This window comes from Rhineura floridana, chromosome 7 (assembly GCF_030035675.1).
Source record: "Rhineura floridana isolate rRhiFlo1 chromosome 7, rRhiFlo1.hap2, whole genome shotgun sequence".
Classification (NCBI taxonomy): domain Eukaryota; kingdom Metazoa; phylum Chordata; class Lepidosauria; order Squamata; family Rhineuridae; genus Rhineura; species Rhineura floridana.
The window spans coordinates 115,224,006-115,232,170 of record NC_084486.1 but is presented as its reverse complement, the minus strand read 5'-3'; the positions used below and the strand labels follow the sequence as shown (position 1 = coordinate 115,232,170).

At 40.9% G+C, this 8,165-nt stretch overlaps 1 pseudogene; it reads right to left on the bottom strand.

Annotated features, from left to right (window-relative positions):
• Positions 1–1,800: 1,800 nt before the first annotated feature.
• On the bottom strand, positions 1,801–1,919 carry LOC133389826 (5S ribosomal RNA; annotated as a pseudogene).
• Between the last annotated feature and the right edge of the window lie 6,246 nt (positions 1,920–8,165).

Genomic DNA, 8,165 nt, shown 5'->3' with positions numbered 1-8,165 from the left:
TTGGATGCATAACAGTCATGGGAAACCAACTTGCAACTAGCTGTGTTACATGCAGGATTCAGTTGTTAGCATCCATGAGCAAATGCTTGAACAGCAACATTTGGGTCTTGAACGAGGCAGGGCTGCAATTAACAATTTTGAAGTATGGGAGCTCATTGTGATGGCCCCCATTGCCATGCCCCCTTGGAGAGTCCAAAAATGTGGGCAGCTGTGTGTGTTGATCCACACATACATATCCATGCATATACTCCCAAAGAGCAGTAGTATATAGCATAATTCCCAATTTACCAAGATCATAGAATCCTGACGGAGAATAGATATATACTGTATAGGATTAATTCAACTTGTAAAACACATTGAACCTCAATAAAATATCTTCAGCCAGTTTAAATGCAACCTTTCACTTTTAATTAGAAATACAAAAACTTTTGCAAATTATTGCTGTTTAACTTCTAGCATGAAGTATGAACCCTGTCAAAGAAAATGAAAGAAGTACCCAGCCTCCACTGAAGCATTTTCCTCATTCTCTGACTTCCTCTGTGCTAATCTATCAACAACCCAAGGAAAACATGAAAGCCTCCTTATCACCTCATTCACTAACCAGAACAAGGAAGGTCCATCTGCTCCAGAAGATGATGTCATTGCTCCTGCTCTGAAAAAAGTCCTAGAGCTGTGCCTGCCTTTCTCTGTTCGCCCTCCACTATTCCACTGGAATGTGGTGGAGCCGATAGTGGCACTACAGAACAATCTGGCTCTGGTTGGGAACATGCACAGGATCTACTATGCGTCTGGTCACTTGGCTCTAATAATGAACCATGGTGTTGTTCCCATGCTCGAACAGTGAGAAAGTGTTTTTGCTGCCTACACTTAGAGTTACCAGACATTGAGGGGGATAGCCCGTGTAACTCTGCATCCCCCCCCAAGTTCTTTCAGTGCATGGGAGACAGTAGGTGAACCTCCTATAATGATCAGGCAGTAAGGTAGTTTAAGGCAGTGGTAGAGCATCTCCTTTAACATGCAGAAAGTCTGAGGTTCATTCTCTGGCATTCTTGACTGAAGGCTAGGAATGTCCCCAGTTTGAAACCCTGGAGAGCTGCTGCCAATCGATGCAGCCAGTACTGAACTAGATGGTAGTCTGACTCAGTATAAAAGTTTCCTATGCTTCCTTTCCTTTGGAGTCTATGAATGTCCCATAACTCAAGTTAGAGAGCAGAAACACTACACCGCAGCACACACACACAAAAGAAACAAGAAACCGGTAGCTCTTCATTAGTTACTATATGTTCTCAAAGTGTATTAAAATAACAGCTTGACCTTAATCCCATTGTCTCCCTGTTGTTTTTCATTGCCTTTACTTATATAATTACTTGCCATGTTGTTGTTATATGCCTTCAAGTCGATTATGCTCCCACAAGATGCAGTAATGGCCACCAGCTTGGATGGCTTTAAAAGAAGATTAGACAAATTCATGGAGGACAGGGCTATCAATGGGTACTAGCCGTGATGGCTGTGCTGTGCCACCCTAGTCAGAGGCAGCATGCTCTGAAAACCAGTTGCCGGAAGCCTCAGGAGGGGAGAGTGTTCTTGCACTCGGGTCCTGCTTGCGGGCTTCCCCCAGGCACCTGGTTGGCCACTGTGAGAACAGGATGCTGGACTAGATGGGCCACTGGCCTGATCCAGCAGGCTCTTCTTATGTTCTTATGACTTATGGCGACCCTATGAATCCTTTTTTTATATATATATTCATAGGGTTTTCATGGTAAGAGGTATTCAGAGGTGGTTTATCATTGCCTTCCTCTAAGCCCATGGCAGCCAGTATTCATAGGTGGTCTCCCATCCAAGTAGTAAGCAGGCCTGACCCTGCTTAGCTTCCAAGATCAGACCAGATCGGGCGTGTTCAGGGTAGTATGTCCGTAGACAATTACTTGTCATCGTTCCTAGAAGTTATTTTATTCCAAAAGTGGAGATGAACGACACGACAGTTTATTGGCAAAAGTAAGGCATTGCTGAACATTTCCCTGTGAAGGTACAATATATTCTAATAAAACACTGAGATTAGGATAAAGATTCCTATATTTTGTTTTACTTTCTGTTGGCTCATATCCAGGTCTGGATTGCAGATTTAGGGGCAGATTGTCTCCAGTATAAAAGGCTGCATGGATAAAACAAAGATAACGAAGTTCTGAAATTATAATGATTTAGATGCTTTCAGAAAACCTTTTTAAAGAACTCCACTAAATGGGCAATTATGAAGTAGAATATTTTCTGGTTAAAATATTAACATAGTTACAAGCACATAATACAAAGATTCATGTTAAATTTCCTTTAATGCAGAATCAAATGTAGAACAGGCTCATTTTCTAGGAAACCAGAACTGTTAACGAGGAAGCCAGAACAGGAGCTCTTTCTCTGTTTGTTTTTTAAATAAAATGTTAGTACCAGAAAACAACCAATAAATGGAGCAAGAGAGAAATACCTTTTACATATATAAACTAAAGGCCTGCAAACAAGGATCCAGCAGCTTCTTTAAAACAATACATGAAATATAGTCTAATCTCATCATTTCCAAACAGCACCACATGAAGGCAGGGATGGGAACACTTTTTTAGCCTGAGGGCCACATTCCCTTCTGGGTAATCTTCCTGGGACCTTATGCCAGTGGTGAGTAGAGCCAGAGGCAAAAGTAGACACTTTTGTACTGTAGGCTGGTTTCTTCACACTCACACATCTCTCCCACTCAGGCAATCAAGAAGCATTATCAGAGTTCAACTGTATATTCCAGCCCTTTGCAGATGCAAAGCAGGGCTGGTGAAGAGTGTGCTTTGGGAGGGTGTGAGGCCTAGGGAAAATCCAAAAGGCTGGACAGAGAGGCCTGGAGAATGGCATTTGCCCCCTGGGCCTGAGATCCCCATCCTTGCTTTAAAGTAGCCTTTCCCAACCAGTGTGCCTCCAGGTGTTGTTGGACCACAACTCCCATCAGCCTCAGCCAGCATTGCCAATGGTCAGGAAAGATGTGAATTGTGGTCCAACAACATCTGGAGGCACACTGGTTGGGAAAGGCTGCTTAAAGTCTTCCACCATCTCTTTTGCCCTCTTCATCTTCAGATGTCAATGCTTCCAGCAGGCTTGCCTCCTAAACCCTGTTTGAGTATAGGCTGGCAAGGTGCATCACCAAAAATGCACACTGATTTGCATAATAGCTGCATATGTTAATATATATATTTCTGAAATAATTACTGTAATGTAAATAGGCATAATATGCATCTTATGTATTGGAAAATAACATGTTCAGGCAATCTTTATCTCTGCTCAGTCTGCTGTCCAGGTGCTAACTGTTGATGAGCAGCTTCAAGGCTCTTGTTCTCTTCTTAGGTTCTTTATCTTTAAACTAGACTTGGACCTGACAGTCCTTCAAATGGAGGACTTTTTCAAATAGTAGACTGTTCTCTGGTTTCCCTTCAAATACAGGGCTGTCCTCTGTAAAATAGATCACATGGAGGATTAGCTACTGTTTGTGGGTTTCCTGCAAGTTTAAATAGCCCTTTGCTACTTTTACAATAACAGCTGCAGTGGTTCTTACTTAGCACCCTATAATTGGTCTGTTCCACATCTGGAGTTAGAATTTTCATGAGCATCCTGTTACATTGCAATAGATAAGAACATAAGAACATAAGAAGAGCCTGCTGGATCAGGCCAGTGGCCCATCTAGTCCAGCATCCTGTTCTCACAGTGGCCAACCAGGTGCCTGGGAGAAGCCCGCAAGCAGGACCCGAGTGCAAGAACACTCTCCCCTCCTGAGGCTTCCGGCAACTGGTTTTCAGAAGCATGCTGCTTCTGACTAGGGTGGCACAGCACAGCCATCATGGCTAGTAGCCATTGATAGCCCTGTCCTCCATGAATTTGTCTAATCTTCTTTTAAAGCCATCCAAGCTGGTGGCCATTACTGCATCTTGTGGGAGCAAATTCCATAGTTTAACTATGCGCTGAGTAAAGAAGTACTTCCTTTTGTCTGTCCTGAATCTTCCAACATTCAGCTTCTTTGAATGTCCACGAGTTCTAGTATTATGAGAGAGGGAGAAGAACTTTTCTCTATCCACTTTCTCTTTTTTTTTTTTTCAATAATTTTTATTCAGATTTTCATAAAACATACAAGACAAAATCATAAAACATTCAAAGACAAAAAACAAAATCAAAAATAGTTAAACAAAAAGAAAAAAAGAAAAAAAAAACAAAAATAAAAAATAAAGAGTAAAATATTGACTTCCCATTTGTCAAAGATCAAATCAATTATAAGTCTATAATATATAACAATCCTGTCTCTTAAGTCATATTATAAAATCACTTTCCTCCAGTAGTTATCTTACTTAATCATCAAATCTCATAAACATTACTTTATTCTTTCCACAAAAAGTCAAAGAGAGGTTTCAATTCTTTAAGAAATATATCTATCAATTTTTTTTTCCAGATAAGCATATCGATTAATCCATCTCATTACTAATTATGATAATCTTATTGTCATAACCATAGTCAAAATAAACATTTCAATTAATCCATCACATCAGAATCTGTTAGGTTCAGTAATTTCAGTAGCCATTGTTCTATTATCCCTATTAGTTCCATTTTCCATCTTCCATCTTCAGTAGTCTTGTTAAGTCCAGTAATTTCAGTATCCAATCTTCCATTATCAGTATTCCATAATAATCTTGCTGTCAAAGCCATAGTCATATAGTAAGAGTCTGATGGGAATTACCTCTATCCCAAATATTTTCTTGCCATCCATTCTGAATAGGTTGCTGAAATACTGCTGTAAAATCATATCTCTGTTCTTTTTTTCAAAATACACTGGGTCATCTCTTGAAAGTTTTTCCATTGTCACATGGCTGCAGTTAATTCCATAGATTTTCTCTATATTGGGCTCCATCACATCATTCCAGTCCAGAAGATTATCCATGCCATTGATAACTTTATCTCTAGAATCTTCATTAATTTCTTCAGAGATAACATTGAGTTCCAAACAATAGATTTTATTTCTAAAGTCCATAGACTCCAAATCTTGTTCCTGTTCCACGTTTGTTCCAATCTCCGGGATCTCCTCTCTCACAGGGACCCCTGTTCCAGTCTCCAGGGTCTCCTCTCTCACAGGGACCCCTGTTCCAGTCTCCAGGGTCTCCTCTCTCACAAGGACCCCTATGTCTTTAATCTCCTGTGTCTCCAAACAATAGATTTTGTTTCTAAAGTCCATAGACTCCAAATCTTTTTCCTGTTCCACGTTTGTTCCAATCTCCGGGGTCTCCTCTCTCACAGGGACCCCTTCCAGGGTCACCTCTCTCACAGGGACCCCTATATCTTTAATCTCCTGCTTCATTTTACTCAATTCAATTTTCAGCTCCTTACAACCCTGTCGCAGGTTTTGTTTCGTTATCTCAATCTCATCCATTATTTTCTGAAACATAGTTATTTCCAGATTCTCAGCCACTTTCTTAATTGCCATTTTAAAAGAAAAATATAGGAAAACCACTTCTTATTTCAGCAACAATTGGGTTAATACTCCAAACTTGGTGACATCACAGTATAAACAGAGCAGACAGCCTTATCTCTCCATGCTTAAGTAAACAAAATGCAGTTCCCAGGATCGAAACAATTAATGGCGGTCGTCAGGAAACAGATTCGTCAAAATAAAATAGACCAAAAAGAGAGTAGTCTCAGACAATATAATATTCTTCAAAATAAAAATCTGGAATAGAAATCCCTCTTCTGTGTATATCTTTAGAATGCAAATCCAGGACAGCTTTTTGCAACAAAAACAGAGATAAGCTATTAATTAGTGAGTAGCAGAGAGAAGTTATGGCTCCCCAGTGAGATGTCAAAAACCGATCAATCTGGCAAATCTCTTTTAAACAGCAACAATTTAAATCAAGTAAAAGAAAAATATAGAAAGAAGGGTGCTTGCCTGTTAGTGCGTTCTCTCTTAGAAGATAAGATGAACGTTCGCTTTATCAGATAGAGCTTGTTGTTAAAAATCCGTCCCACCTTCGTCGGCTGGACCTCGTCCCATAAATTAATGAGATCTGGTCGTCCCAACAAAAATAGGCTTTGAGGTTAATCTCTTCGTTTCTCCCTACCCGGGAGAAGTTTAATCAGTCAAAAAAAAAAAAAATCTGACTGATATATCTGAATAAGCTTCTTTTGAGGCAGGAGCCCGTCTCAAAAGCAGGCACAGGCTAAGTCACCCTTCCCGGAAGTCTCTCTATCCACTTTCTCAATGCCATGCATAATTTTATACACTTCTATCATGTCTCCTCGGACCCGCCTTTTCTCTAAACTAAAAACTAAAAAGATCAGCAAGTGCTGCAGGATTGCAGGGCTTGAAAGAAACAGAAAAAAATGGAATAATGTCTAAGACAGACAGGAGAGCACGACACACACACTAGACCATGGTGCGGGCACAGGGACAAGAAACTGGTACAATCAGAGCTGCTTGTGGAATGAGTGATGGCATCAACACCATGATAGAATACAACGACACTTTAGGGTCTCAGCTGGGAACAATGGTCGTAAATGCAGAAGATGAAGATGATGAAGGGACAATGAAGACCATACCAGGGATGTGACGACAACACAGTGCACAACAACATGGAATACATCCTGGGCAAGTGGGTGCTCCATGACCAAGAAGTCCAAATGCCAAGTCAACTTCACCCACTTTGGAATGTGGTAACAAACTCTTGCTGGATGGTCAAAAGGATAGGACAGACCTTTGTGAGGCTTGCATAGAAAAAAAGGACATTTTTTTCTTAATGTTGTTTGTTATTTAGTTTAATGTTTGTAAATTGGATTACTTTTATTGATGTATTTTTATACTTGTGTTTATTTTTCTTTGTAAGCTGCCTTGAGGGCCTTTGGCCAAAAGGCAGGGTATAAATAATAATAATAATAATAATAATAACAACAACAACAATAATAATAATAATATAGTATTCCAGTTTTTGGAATTGTTAAAGACATAAGGGAATGTTTGGTCATTTATAGGAGTCAATGAGTTTTAAAGATTACTAATTTGCCACTGTAGTAATGTCTAAGCACAGTTACTAGAAAATAAATTACACTGGTTTCAAGACTGCTTTCTCTGTTGAGGACTGCAGCCTCACACTTTGATTGCAAGCAAGTATATTGTAGGATGCAGTCCTCCAGCACTATCCAAGTATGTTTATTCTGGAAAAAAAAGTCTCACTGTTCCTAGTCAGAATGAAACTACATCTGTGGCTGTTAAAATGATCCAGATTGCTGAGGTTTAGCTGCTTCACACTGGTTCAGGGAGTTTAAACAGTTTGTTTAAATAGTCTTTTATTATTATTATTATTTTAAAAAACCCTATTTCTTCAGGTCCAGTGCACTGATCATATGCAGCTGTTTATACTGTGTCAGGCCATTGGTCCATCTAGCTCAGTATTATCTACACCAACTGGCAGTGTCTCTCCAGGTTTCAGACGGGGCATCTTTCCCAGTCATACCTGGAGATGCCGAGGACTGAACCTGAGATCTTCTGCTGTACCACTGACCAACAGTTCTTCCCATGGCACAGTCTGAAGGTACCTGAAGTAACAAATTGCTGAGACTCTGCGGCTCTCGGTCTGGTCAGTACCTGGATGGATGATGACCTAAGAACCCTTGAACTCCACAGGAGGCTGATAGGATATAAATGTAATAAACTAGAAAATAACTAGAACAAAATGATGATGATTATTTTGGTCATTCTCATCATTATCTGTAAACTGCCCAGAGAGCTTCGGCTATGGGGCGGTATATACAGGGGTGGTATATACAGGGCCGGTTCTAAAGGGCGGCCAGGTGGGGCACTGGCCCTACATCCCCTGGAGCTATGGGGGGCCCTCAGCCGCCCCTCCGCTCCCCTTCCATGATCTGCACCCCCCATGTCCTCCCACTTACCTGTCTGCTGTTTTTTACCGTTGCCCTTAATGAAGATGGTGGGTGCGGTTTCCCTAAGGTACTGAAGCCCCTGCCGCCATCTTAGTTGATGGCAGAGATGCGTGCGCATAGCACGCACGCATGCCATCAACAAAGATGGTGGCGGAGCCGTCATCCCCTTAGGGAAACTGTGGCCGCCATCTTCGTTAAGGGCAATGGTAAAAGACAGCAGGCAGGTA